Raw genomic sequence first — 11808 nt, 5'->3', positions numbered from 1 at the left:
ATCTTAAAAAGAAACCCTGGAAGACTCAGCAAGAAGGTGTAAGAAAGGGCTTTGAGGCATTATTTGCACGTGGGCTCCGTGACTTGGAGGAAGGAACACGAGAGAGGTTTCATTCTAGGTGGATGCTTCCAGGCAAACTGTTCAGATACCTAATCAGTAAAAGGTATAAATGATACACTAAGAAAGAACATTGTTTCATTACAAAAACAAAAGGTAGACTACAAATGGCGTTTGTGCATCAGAGTAGACGTGATGTAGAAGGTCACAGTGGAAGGAAAGGCTGCAACACCTGTGACCTCTCATTATTAGTTATCAGGAGATATTCAGTGACTCTCTAATCGTCCTACTAGTCAAGATGCGAGATGTCTTGTTGTTGTTTGATCAAGTTTCTACCTCATTCCATGGAAATCAAAGACGTCAGTGTGCTGTGGAAAAGCTGTGAGGTTACACAGCATCAGAAGACAAACCCTAGGGCCCAAGTCTGAGTCTCAGGCTAGATCCTAACTATCATCCGGGCCCGTCGCTGGACACCAGAGAATATGCTTCTATTTTTCTTCTATTTTTCTTCTGTACCCAATGCAATGTGGGAGGGAGAGGGGAGGGCGAGTGTGTGTTTTAATAAGAATAAATAAGTAAAATAAGAAAAGTGGGTGATGGTGCCAGGGCTTCCGTTACCCAAGGAGCTAGGATTTGAGAAGAGAAAGTGAAAGTCTAAAGGTGTGTCTGTCTATGCATGCTAGGTATATTCCTAATTTGGGGGAAAATAAAAAGTCAGGACACCAAACAGAGACAGATCTACTGAGGCGTGAAGACCAAGTGCTAGACCTGTTATATCCTGAGGGCCCTCAGCTAGGTAATTGAAACTGAAAGTCCCGCACGCACTTTCAATAGACAGTTGATCTTCTAAATAATGTCAACACGTGAGTGTAGGGGCTTGGGGACTGTCTCAAACAAGAGGGGCCCTAAGATAAGCACACTGCACTACTGTACCACTGCACCCCAAACCTTTCCAAGACAGAGCCCATGCTAACAGGCCAATTTTACTTTGAGTAACTTTGAAGAAAAGGAAAAACTGAAATTTTAAAAAGGGAAGCACTTGGAGCTAGGTGAAGGCGAGCTAACGGGTGATTAAGGAGACTTGAGGTGTGGGTGCAGAGGAAGGAGAAACATGACATGAACAGAACACATTTTAGAGTGTAGCATAAAACCCACTATACCATATTATTCTTAAACAATCACTGAATATCTCCGGATAACTAATGTTAGCTTATTGCTAACATTTCTTTTTTTCATTAGAAAATATATTTCGAAGAGATTCCAGAGAAAAGATTGCTGAGGGAAAACATGGACACTCTAACAGCTAACTCTCTGACCACACGTACATTTAGCGGGGACCAGAATTGAGTAGGAGAATCCAGCCACTGGAAGAAATGTAAGCAAAGATGATCCAGTAACTGGTAGAAACACAAAAGGAAAGAAGGTCCCACCGAGATTTGAACTCGGATCGCTGGATTCAAAGTCCAGAGTGCTAACCATTACACCATGGGGCCATACATAAAGCGTTATTGTCCATAACAAACTACCTGAAGTATGTTTACATGTATTTTGATCTCAATGTGTAGATTAGATTTTAATTTGTGACAAGCTCACTTCAGAAAGAAAGTACAAGAAGTACCTCACGTGTTCTGTCTTGTTAGAACCAAATTCATGTATAAAATCTACTGACGTTCAAACAATAACGAGGGGTCCTTTACAAAGTAATTCAGCTCCAGGATAAACAAGACGAATCCCTAATCCTCGCGTCTCCACAAAACTTTGCCAGATTAGAAACTGCAGTTTCCAACAAAAGTGGTTCCTGGTAAAACTTCAGATGAGAGATAAGAGTAAATACAGACGTAAAGCATCTGATTTTACAGCTTGGAAGGGTTTAGATGAGCTGACAAAATGTTCAGATGCCATGTAACTTCCTGAGGTTGCTATCTTCTGAACTTGTTATGGATAATGCACAGACAAATTCTGAGGGAGGTGCGCCAAAATTGACATGAGGTCCCACCGAGATTTGAACTCGGATCGCTGGATTCAAAGTCCAGAGTGCTAACCATTACACCATGGGGCCCATGCTGACGAATGGCCTTGGTAGACATTAGACCAAGAGTCAAAAGACTGATGCATGTTTCTGCCATCTGGATTTGTAACATTGTTATACTACTAGAAAATAGTTGAAGTGTAACTACTACTCCTTGCAAAATAAGAACTGTGTTTGCCAGACCAGAGTTATCAACATTTGCTACACCGGAATTCACAGAACAAAATGTCAACACCTAGACATCTCTTGGTATGTAGCAAACACAAGAAAAAAGGAGCTAAATATAAAATTCGAAGAATTTACCAGTACTTTAGGATACAAAATAAATTGCTTTACCTATTTAACTTTCTTCTTTCTTTGTCCTTATCCGCATGTCACAATGAATCGATTGCTCACATAATGCTAATAATATATTTTATTTTGTTACTTTTACTCTACGACAGCAATCTCTGCACCGGTTAGGAAGTCTGGGAATTTAAAATAGCAATTGCATTATTATTTTTAAAATTAAACCTAGCCAAAAACAGTTTTGAAATTTGTCTGCTATTTTGACTCAGAAATTCGTTTTCCGAAACAATATACAGGCAGGTCAAACGAAAATTTGTTTGAAGCATTTATGTCAAAACATTAAATACACTCTGGAGTAGACAGACATGCATGTACCTTGAGTGCAAGAGAGATTTTGGAGTTCAGACAAGAAACATATTTCAATGTCATACCGTCATGACCTTACATCTTGCTAGATTCAAAAGAAGAAAATGGAATTGAAATAAAATGCTGTCCTCAACCAAAAGAAAACAGGGTGTTTCGATGTTTACGCTGATTTAACTACATGTCAAGAAAATACACACGTAGTCGGCAGGATTCGAACCTGCGCGGGGAGACCCCAATGGATTTCAAGTCCATCGCCTTAACCACTCGGCCACGACTACAAGAGCGCGTGTACTGACAGGATATATTCCCATGAGAAGTAATTCTCTAAACATTTTTCAAACAATATTTCTGTGATGTAATAACAGATCTAGACTACTTACCATCGTACTAAAAACAATGCGATTGAAGACAGGAGGCAGAAATTATAGCCCAACAGCTGGCTGATAAGAACGTCCTCGGGAGAGACAAGAGGTTCATGACGAAGTGATCACAAATGTAGGAATCTGAATGACAGTCTCAGGAACCTTTATTGAATACATACGTAGTTACTTCAAAATCTAACCTTGTGATTCTTATAGGAAAAGTTCTGTACTCAAAACCCTGATATTCCTTGAAACCTGGCCAAAACACTGGTTAGCAGAGGATGGTTTCGATCCATCGACCTCTGGGTTATGGGCCCAGCACGCTTCCGCTGCGCCACTCTGCTGACACATAGGATGATGCGTTTTGGAAATCTTTACTAAAGACAAAGCTGTCCAGTTTCTAAATATTCAGCTCTATATGAAAAGTAATTTGAAACCTTTACACGAATGTGAAAGTCAATGACGAACTCACCGACTTAGAATTTTTCCTGTTGAAAATAGGTCAAGCTGAAGCTGGAACTTGGGAGCTCAGCAAGAATTGTTTCGGGTTACAGGGCAAAAGGCACACTTAATGTCAGAACTTTTAATACCAATCTTGCAAAAGCTTTGAACTTGCTAAATCCCTCGTTTTGGATACAAATCCTTTTCAGTTTCACTTTTTGTTTGTTTGGGTTTGGGTTTTTGGTTTGGTTTGTTTCATTTTGGTGGTTTCATAAAAAAAAAAGAAAGAAAGAAAAAAAACTTTAAAATGTCGAAAGTGCATTGGCCGGGAATCGAACCCGGGCCTCCCGCGTGGCAGGCGAGAATTCTACCACTGAACCACCAATGCTACCTGCTTCACCACTCTTTTTCTTTCTCCTTACATAGGTATCGTTATATCTGGTTAGTTTGTAAGGGGAAAAAGCCAACACCTAGGAATTGACTACGGAACAATTTTTTAAAGATGATTAGAAAATAGAGATCATCTCAAACAAAAATAGAGGTTTTTATTTCACTGAAAGAAATGAAATGAAAGCCAGCAATATGGTCCCTCTTGTCTATCTTATTCGTTCTTCAGATCAGAGAAGTATGGTGTCTTCCAAGGTATTTTTGGTAGCTATGATTGGCTGCTGTGGAGTGGGGAACAGAAGAAAGAAAGAAAAACAAGAAACCGAAACAACAGAAAACGTTTCAGTTTCCTGGGCCAAATTTCTCTAAGTTCTAAATTTGGTATACAGATCTGAAGAGTATGAGAAATATCTCAAATTTTGATCGAGTTACCTAACTTTGTTCTTAATTACTTATTTCTAACAATTGGAATAAAGATCTGGCTTACAAAGGAAAGTTTAAATGGTGCTCATTTTAAAAAAAAAAAAAAACTTAAAAATAAAAATTTTTAAAGAAATAATAAAATTAAAACTTTTAGAAACAACCTAGGTGTGGTGGCTTACATCTGCTATTCCAGCACGGAAACGACAGAGGCAGACAACCTTGTAATCCCGTCAGAGGACAAAAGACAGAAGGTGGGACAACCCTGTGATCCAGTCCATCACCTGGGCGGTAAGGCAGCAGCAGGTTCAAGGTCATCCTCAGTTATCAATGTTCAAACCTGGTCTAAACTACACATACAGGCCCTTGCCTCAGATTCTCCCCCGGATTAATGATTACTACCTGGCAGGATCTGTAATTACTAAAAAAGCAAGCTTCTAGGGATGTCTGTGACAGATTGTCTAGATTAGGCTACCTGAGTCGGAAGACGGCCCTAACTGAGGATGGAACCAACTGTTCCTTGGGTTGGGGTTCTAGACTGAATAAGGAGAGAGCAAGCTCACCACATGAGTTCATCACTCTCTGCTTCCTTATCCATGGCATATATCCATGATGTCTCTGATTTCTTCTTCTTCTAAACCACTTTTTTTTTTCCTGGTGTTCTGTCACACCAATAAGAAAAATATACACCTTAACTCCAAAAGACATCCCTCCTCCTATTGGAAACTAAAGCCTGTTTTCTAGTCTGGAGTTTGTTTATTTGTTTGGGGTTGTTGTTTGGTTGGGTTGTTTTGTTTTGTTTTTGCTTTGTTTTTTTGTTTTAAACAAAGTCTCACTGCATAACTCCATCTGGCCATGGAACTCACAGAAATGGGGCTGCCTCTGCCTTCTGAGGACTGGATAAAAAGCGTATGCCACCGTGCCTGACTTGTCTGAATTTTTTGAATCTTTGAGTCAATACCCTATAGAAATACATTAAGCAGAATCTAATATTTGAAATATTAGAGTCGTTAAGTATGGTTAAATATCCTTGTCAGATGTGGTCACTAGAAGTCACACTGGAGTCAGAACGGAAAAGAGGACAAAAAGGCTGAACTCAAAAGTGAGTCTAGACAAAGCGGAAGTATACACACAACAAATTTAAAACTTGTAAATCTCATATGAAGTTAAATAAAAATGACAGAATCAGTCTGCCTCCAATTATGAACATGAACTCCTTTGCTAGGGCTTGGACCTCAGCTCCAGTGGCAGAGCCAAATCAATGACATTGTTACCTGAAGTAACTAGGCTCTAGGGACAGATTCTCACTGAGTGGACTCAGTTTTCTGGTGTTAAAAAGTCAAAATGTCTCTGGGCAACGATAGTGCATGCCTTTAATTGCAGAAGTAGGCAGATCTTTGAGTTCAAAGCCAAACTGTTCTGTAGAGTGAGTTACAGGGCACTCAGGACTACACGAAGAAACTGAGTCTTAAAAAAGCAAAAAATAAAAAATAGAAAAATATGTATCATTTCTTAGTTTGTAGGGGAATATATAAAACTAGAATCTTGGCACTGAAACAAGAAGCTCAGAGGTTCAAGTTCACCCTACACTACACAGCAAGCTTAGGCCAACCTGGGCTACATGAAACTATAGCTCAGCTTTGCCTCCCCACCCCAAAGTCAAGATTCTTTATAACCATGGGTCATGTCCCCCTAATCCTCTGGTCATTGTTCTCCAGAATGGGTTAGCGGTGAGACGGCCTCCCCGAAGCACAGTACAGCATTTCCTCTCTTGAAGGGAAATGAAATTTAAGGCCTGGGATTCATGTAACTTATGTCAAATAAGTCCAGAGAAAAAAGTTGTAGGCTTGGAAGCCTGAGGCAGAGAACACAGTGGGTCAGGCCTGGGCATACCCAGGCAGACCATTGTTGGAACATTCCTGGGACTGATGGTTTGGAATCATGTGTTAACCACATGTTCTGCTGACCCGCCCCTCAGGTCTCCTAACACTCCTGCTTTTGCACGTAAACGTATGGTCATTCTGCTGATGTTTAAATGAGCCAATTGTGTGTAACCGCACCAATTCTTGCTAGTCCCTCCCCCTCCCCCTATAAAAACCCCTAGCTTTCAGGCCACGTGGTCGGTGCCTCTACCTCCTGCATGAAGTACGCACCGGCCGGAGCTCTGCCAATAAACTACCTCGTGTTTTTACATCAAGATGGATTATTCGTGGTTTTGGGGTGCCACCTTCTTGAGACTGGCGTGGGGAGGGAGGGCTCTCCACGAAAGTCTTTCATTCTGACCACACTTCAGTGCAGCTTCCTTGGACACTCGGTATGGAGGCCTCAAACATGCTCTGTCTAGCCAGGTTTAAGTAAGAATCCTGCCAAACCATACCGTATCAGCTAGCGAGGGTCCTCCCTAAGACGCTCCTCTCCCAGCCTTGCCCAGCCACCGTCCATAAGCCTCTACTGCCCTCGCTGAACCTCGGGACAGAGAGTTGAGTTCAGCTGTTTATTGCAGTCTCTTTCTCCACCGCAGTCACTCGAATAAAATCTGCCCCGCCATTTTTAAAAAGGCTAATTATTTGTGTATATGTATAAACAAAGTATTTATTTGTGTGCGTATATGTGTTTGCCCATGGTTGCCAAGGACCAGCCTCAGCATGGAGAGGGGTTCTGAGAGAAGGGGTGTCTGGGAGCGTCGAAAAGAATGGCTCGAAGACAAATCATAGATCCAAGCTGAAGACATGTGTTCTCTTGCTATTCTAAGAGATCTCTCTGTCCTTGTCATGTGTGTGGGCGGCGGGGGGGGGTGTTCTACAAGCAGTTCTCTTTATCGAAAAAAATTCTGTAGATAGCTCATCTCCTGCAGAACACAGGTTCGGTCTTTTATTTTCTATATTAATCCAGTCACTTACTCCAGGTTTCCTTTTATCTTATGAAACAGCATCCCGTGACCCTTTGATTCTTAGGTGACAGCAAGCATGCATTTTTTTTTCCCTTAACATTGCAAAAGAATTCAGAGATCTGTCTACCTATGTTAAACACAAACAATAAGCTAGTTGGATGGAGCCCTGCCCTGAAATTATCATTTCTAACCATACCTGGGAACCTCACTCTGTCCTAGGCTGACCTTGAACTCAGGAATCTATCTGCCTTTGTATAATCCACATTGCATCCTTATAGATTGCAGAGTTGAGAAATTCTTATATATTTTCAAACTCGTGTTTTGAGAGTTTTTTCCCACAGCTCTAAGGGCTGTCCTGAAGGACCCAGCTTTTGCCATTTTGCTGAGACACAGCCACACCTTTGCCTCATGCTCTCTGATTATCATGGAGTCATAAACGTTAACTGGGAGGACAGTCGTCAGAGGAATGTGAAATATGCACATTATTACACAAACAAGCCCTACACCCACAGCAGCAAGCCACACTTGTGGAGGCTAACACCAGGGCCTTGTCCCAGGGGCAGGAACCATGTCACTCTGTCCCCACCAAGACCACCCTGGCCTCAGCACAAAATGATTAGAAGTGTGTCAAAGATGCTGTGGAATTGGAATCACAGGCAGTTTTGAACAGACTGATAGGGGTGTTGGAAAACTGAACTCTAGTCTCCTGAAGCTGGTCCTGAGCAGCAGTCACTCTTAACTGCTGAGCCATCTCTTGGGACTCGTGTCCTGACATTTTTAACAAATGTTCAAAACAGTTGCACCCTAACAACATCAGAGGAAAGGAACACACATGGTGGACGGAAATTCCACTCAAGCTACAATGAAGCATCATGAATTGGCCAAGCTTTTGTTTGTTTGTTTGTTTGTTTCTTGTTGATCCTTAAGTACTCTTTTGCATACAACATCAACAACTGAAGTTCTCTCTGCTACTTTGTTAAGTTAAAAAAACCAGGTTTTGTTTTGTTTTGTTTTGTTTTTTTATGTCATACCATTCTCTTACATACAACCCTTTCTCTAGAATGTAATCATTATTCAGTTCCTTCAGCGTTCCCACCCACCTCCTTGTCCTTAAATCAATCGGCTCTGGGGATATTTTGGTGGACACATTCCTTGAACTCAGGCTTGACCCCTGCACTCTGACCCCCACACTCTGACCCTCGCACTGTGAGCCAGAGGCTACCCATCACTCTTACAGCTCGCTCTCTACCTGGGTCAAGTATGGGCTTGTTCTTGTAGAGAACATAGTTTGTCCTAATCACCAGTTAATACTTGCTCTTCTCCACACTGACCTGATATTTGCTCCACAGTGGGAACCTTGTGCAGTAAGAGTTTTTGTTTCTTTATATGTTATGTTATGTTATATATATATGTTTGCATTTTAATTCCAGGTATGGGATACAGGGCTGCTTCAGTTTATCCACAACCACTAACTATGATTGCCCCATGCTATATGGGGGAGTCGGGGGAGGGGGAACGTGTTTTGCTGGCTGCAGACACTTTAATTCTGGAAAATCTGGAGAGGGTACAAATTCAAGAGACCCTGAGAGGGCCTGTGGAGGATGCTGCACCCTCTGCTGCCCCCCTTGCTGTTTTTATGTTTGCTATTGCTGGATTGCTAGGTTACTGGGTCTTTAAAAACAAAACAAAATATATTTTCCACTTTTCAAGAAAAAAACTTTATTATACATATCGGGAAAATATAGGCGATAAGCTGGGCATGGTGGCGCATGCCTTTAATCCCAATACTTGGGAGGCAGAGGCAGATAAATTTCTGAGTTCAAGGCCAGCCTGGTCTACAAAGTGAGCTCCAGGACAGCCAGAGCTACACAGAGAAACACTGTCTTGAAAAACAAAATAAATAAATAAATAAAATAAAATAATGTGTGTGTGTGTGTGTGTGTGTGTGTGTGTGAGAGAGAGAGAGAGAGAGAGAGAGAGAGATAAATCACAAAAACAAACAAAATATTGTTTAATCTCCTGCCAAGAGGGGTATGCGGTTAGTACTAGGTAGAATCATTAGTTATTGTGGAACATGCTGTGAAATTTAATTGATGCACGATGGCACCTAGAAAACAACAACTTCACACATCTTTCAAGTTTGTTTTGGATTTGTTTACTTGTTTTTTTGTTGTTGTTTTGTTTTGAAACAGGGTTTTGCTGTGTAGCCATGTCTGCCCTGGAGCTCATACATAGACAGATCAGGCTGGTCAAGATCTCAGATTTGCCTGCCTCTGCTTCGTGTACCACCACACCCTAGGGACTTTCTCATCTAAGTTCTGCTATGTGGTTGACAACCTCTGCCCAGCTCCCGTACTTCTGCCCTCCTCCATGTTCCCAGCCCAATCTCCCTCTTTTGCCCTGTCCCGGGAGTCCATCTCCCTCTTGGATGCCCCATCCTCTATTTCCTGCTTAAGCTTATTGACCAATCAGTATTTCATTGACAGGTGTTGCATTGATACAGTACACAATGTATCAATGCAGCACCTGTCTCTTCTCTACATTCCCACTTATGTCTGTGTGTGTGTGTGTGTGTGTGTGTGTGTGTGTGTGTGTGTGTGTGTTTGCATGCGCATCTGCCTCTACACATTAGTTCTCCTTCTCAGTGGTGGCGATAGCTTATACATTTGCTCACTAGATATTAGATGGAATAAAATGCAAGCTCATTTTGTATTTGTAAGAAAGCCACAATTGTGGATAGCGTGATGCAGGCCTTTCATCTCAGCACTGTGAGTTCAATAGCCAGCTTATTCTATATAACAAGTTCCAGCCCAGCCAAGGCTACCTAGTGCGACCCTGTCTCAGGATCCACACAGTGAAAAGAGAACCAATTCTGGTAAGTTGGTAAGAAAGAGAGAAAGAAAGAAAGAAAGAAAGAAAGAAAGAAAGAAAGAAAGAAAGAAAGAAAGAAAGAAAGAAAGAAAGAAAGAAGTCATTCTAACAGATCTGTTTTTCTTGTTTAAACAAGAAACTTGTTTTGGATTTTAGAGACAGGGTTTCTCTGTATAGCTCTGGCTGTCCTGGAACTCACTTTGTAGACCAGGCTGGTCTCAAACTCAGAAATCTGTCTGCCTCTCGAGTGCTGGGATTAAAGGTGTGCACCACCACGCCTAGTTTAACAGACCTGTTAATGGATAAAGATGTTCCTAGAAGCCACTGGCTATGAAGTGAAAACCCAAAAAGGGATGGGCTACTTCTCTATGAATTGTTGGCTAGGAAGGCTCCCTCAGGCCTTAGAAACAATACTGGTCATTGCCATTGCCCCTTGGTTGCCCACCTGAACTAGAAGGTAACCCTCCATTGAAGACAAGACATGGAAAAAATGAAGCTAAAACTGAGCTAGGATCTCCCTTCTTGCTGAATAGCCCTCATAACGATGGATGGTTCTATGCAGATTGGTGTTTGTGGTAGTGGTAAGGGGACTTGTCAACAATCATACTCGGTTATGAAATGACATGCTACCCTCCAGCAGCCAGGCAAGGCATGCCTACTGGTGTGGCAGGGACAGTTCTGTTATGGGGGATAACCAGTTGAATTTGAGCCCTACTCCAGAGAAGAGAAATCACTTCTGGTAGTTTAAAACTCTCCAGACTTGGGAGATCATAGGTCATGGTAAGAAAGCTACTGTCCTTGTTATGTTAATGGATATACTGGTTAAATTGTCTTCTAACAACTGTCTGCATTTACTACCATAGATTAGGACAGTCAGAGAAGCTGCTCTCTGAAGCGAGAAGTGGTAACTGCAGAGATTTATAGCTGGCCACGATGCTGAGAGGAAGGGACTACTGAATGTTCCATCAAAAATTGGAAATCTGTTATCACCCCATCCAAGATTCAGGGAACATCTCAGAAGAGAGAGAAGAAAGGAAGGACTGCTGTCTTCCAGGCAGGATAAAGCTTTTTGTTGCACTTTTGAGCTCTCAGATGCTGTGATCACTTTCATTTGATTGGTCCTGTTAAGGAGGTGGGAGGGGCTCATAGGGCTCTAGCCTGCCCTGAGGATCTATAGGCAATTAATGGTTGTGTGGAAGTTGTGAATTCCAAAGCCACTGGTAAGATGCCTATCCTACTTTGAGTAACCCTTAGTCGTGTTCCTATAAGTATCCTTGATGAAACCGGAACACACAGACACAAACATGAAGGAAGAAGGGGTCCGATTGGGAAGAAGGAGGGGTGGGGTGGGGACAGGAGTCAGGGTGATGTCAAGTGAGAGTGATAAGGGACGAACATGATCAAAATACATCCTATAATGTAAAAAAAAAAAAAAAAAAGCCACAGTGAAACACACTTATTATGTATAATTTAGGATATGCTACCAATCACATGGTGCAGGCCTTTAATCCCAGCACTTGGGAGACAGAGGCAGAGATAGGAACATCTCTGTGAGTTCGAGTTTGAGACCAGCCTGATCTATAAGAATGAGTTGCAGATAGTCAGAACTATCACACAGAAAAACCCTGTTCTCTTGAAAAACTGAAAGAGAGAGAGAGAGAGAGAGAGAGAGAGAGAGAGAGAGAGAGAGAGAGAGA

General features: G+C 41.9%; 5 non-coding genes across 5 annotated transcripts; all 5 read right to left on the bottom strand.

Annotated features, from left to right (window-relative positions):
* Positions 1-1478: 1478 nt before the first annotated feature.
* Trnaq-uug lies at positions 1479-1550 on the bottom strand. Its single transcript has one exon. It is a non-coding gene; the product is annotated as a tRNA-Gln (tRNA).
* A 494-nt stretch (positions 1551-2044) lies between these two features.
* Trnaq-uug lies at positions 2045-2116 on the bottom strand. The gene has a single exon. It is a non-coding gene; the product is annotated as a tRNA-Gln (tRNA).
* An 820-nt stretch (positions 2117-2936) lies between these two features.
* On the bottom strand, positions 2937-3018 carry Trnas-uga. Its single transcript has one exon. It is a non-coding gene; the product is annotated as a tRNA-Ser (tRNA).
* Positions 3019-3374: 356 nt separating this feature from the next.
* Positions 3375-3446, bottom strand: Trnam-cau. Its single transcript has one exon. It is a non-coding gene; the product is annotated as a tRNA-Met (tRNA).
* A 414-nt stretch (positions 3447-3860) lies between these two features.
* Trnag-gcc lies at positions 3861-3931 on the bottom strand. Its single transcript has one exon. It is a non-coding gene; the product is annotated as a tRNA-Gly (tRNA).
* Between the last annotated feature and the right edge of the window lie 7877 nt (positions 3932-11808).

Source organism: Mus pahari, chromosome 16, assembly GCF_900095145.1.
Source record: "Mus pahari chromosome 16, PAHARI_EIJ_v1.1, whole genome shotgun sequence".
Classification (NCBI taxonomy): domain Eukaryota; kingdom Metazoa; phylum Chordata; class Mammalia; order Rodentia; family Muridae; genus Mus; species Mus pahari.
This window is presented reverse-complemented; position numbering and strand designations above follow the sequence as displayed.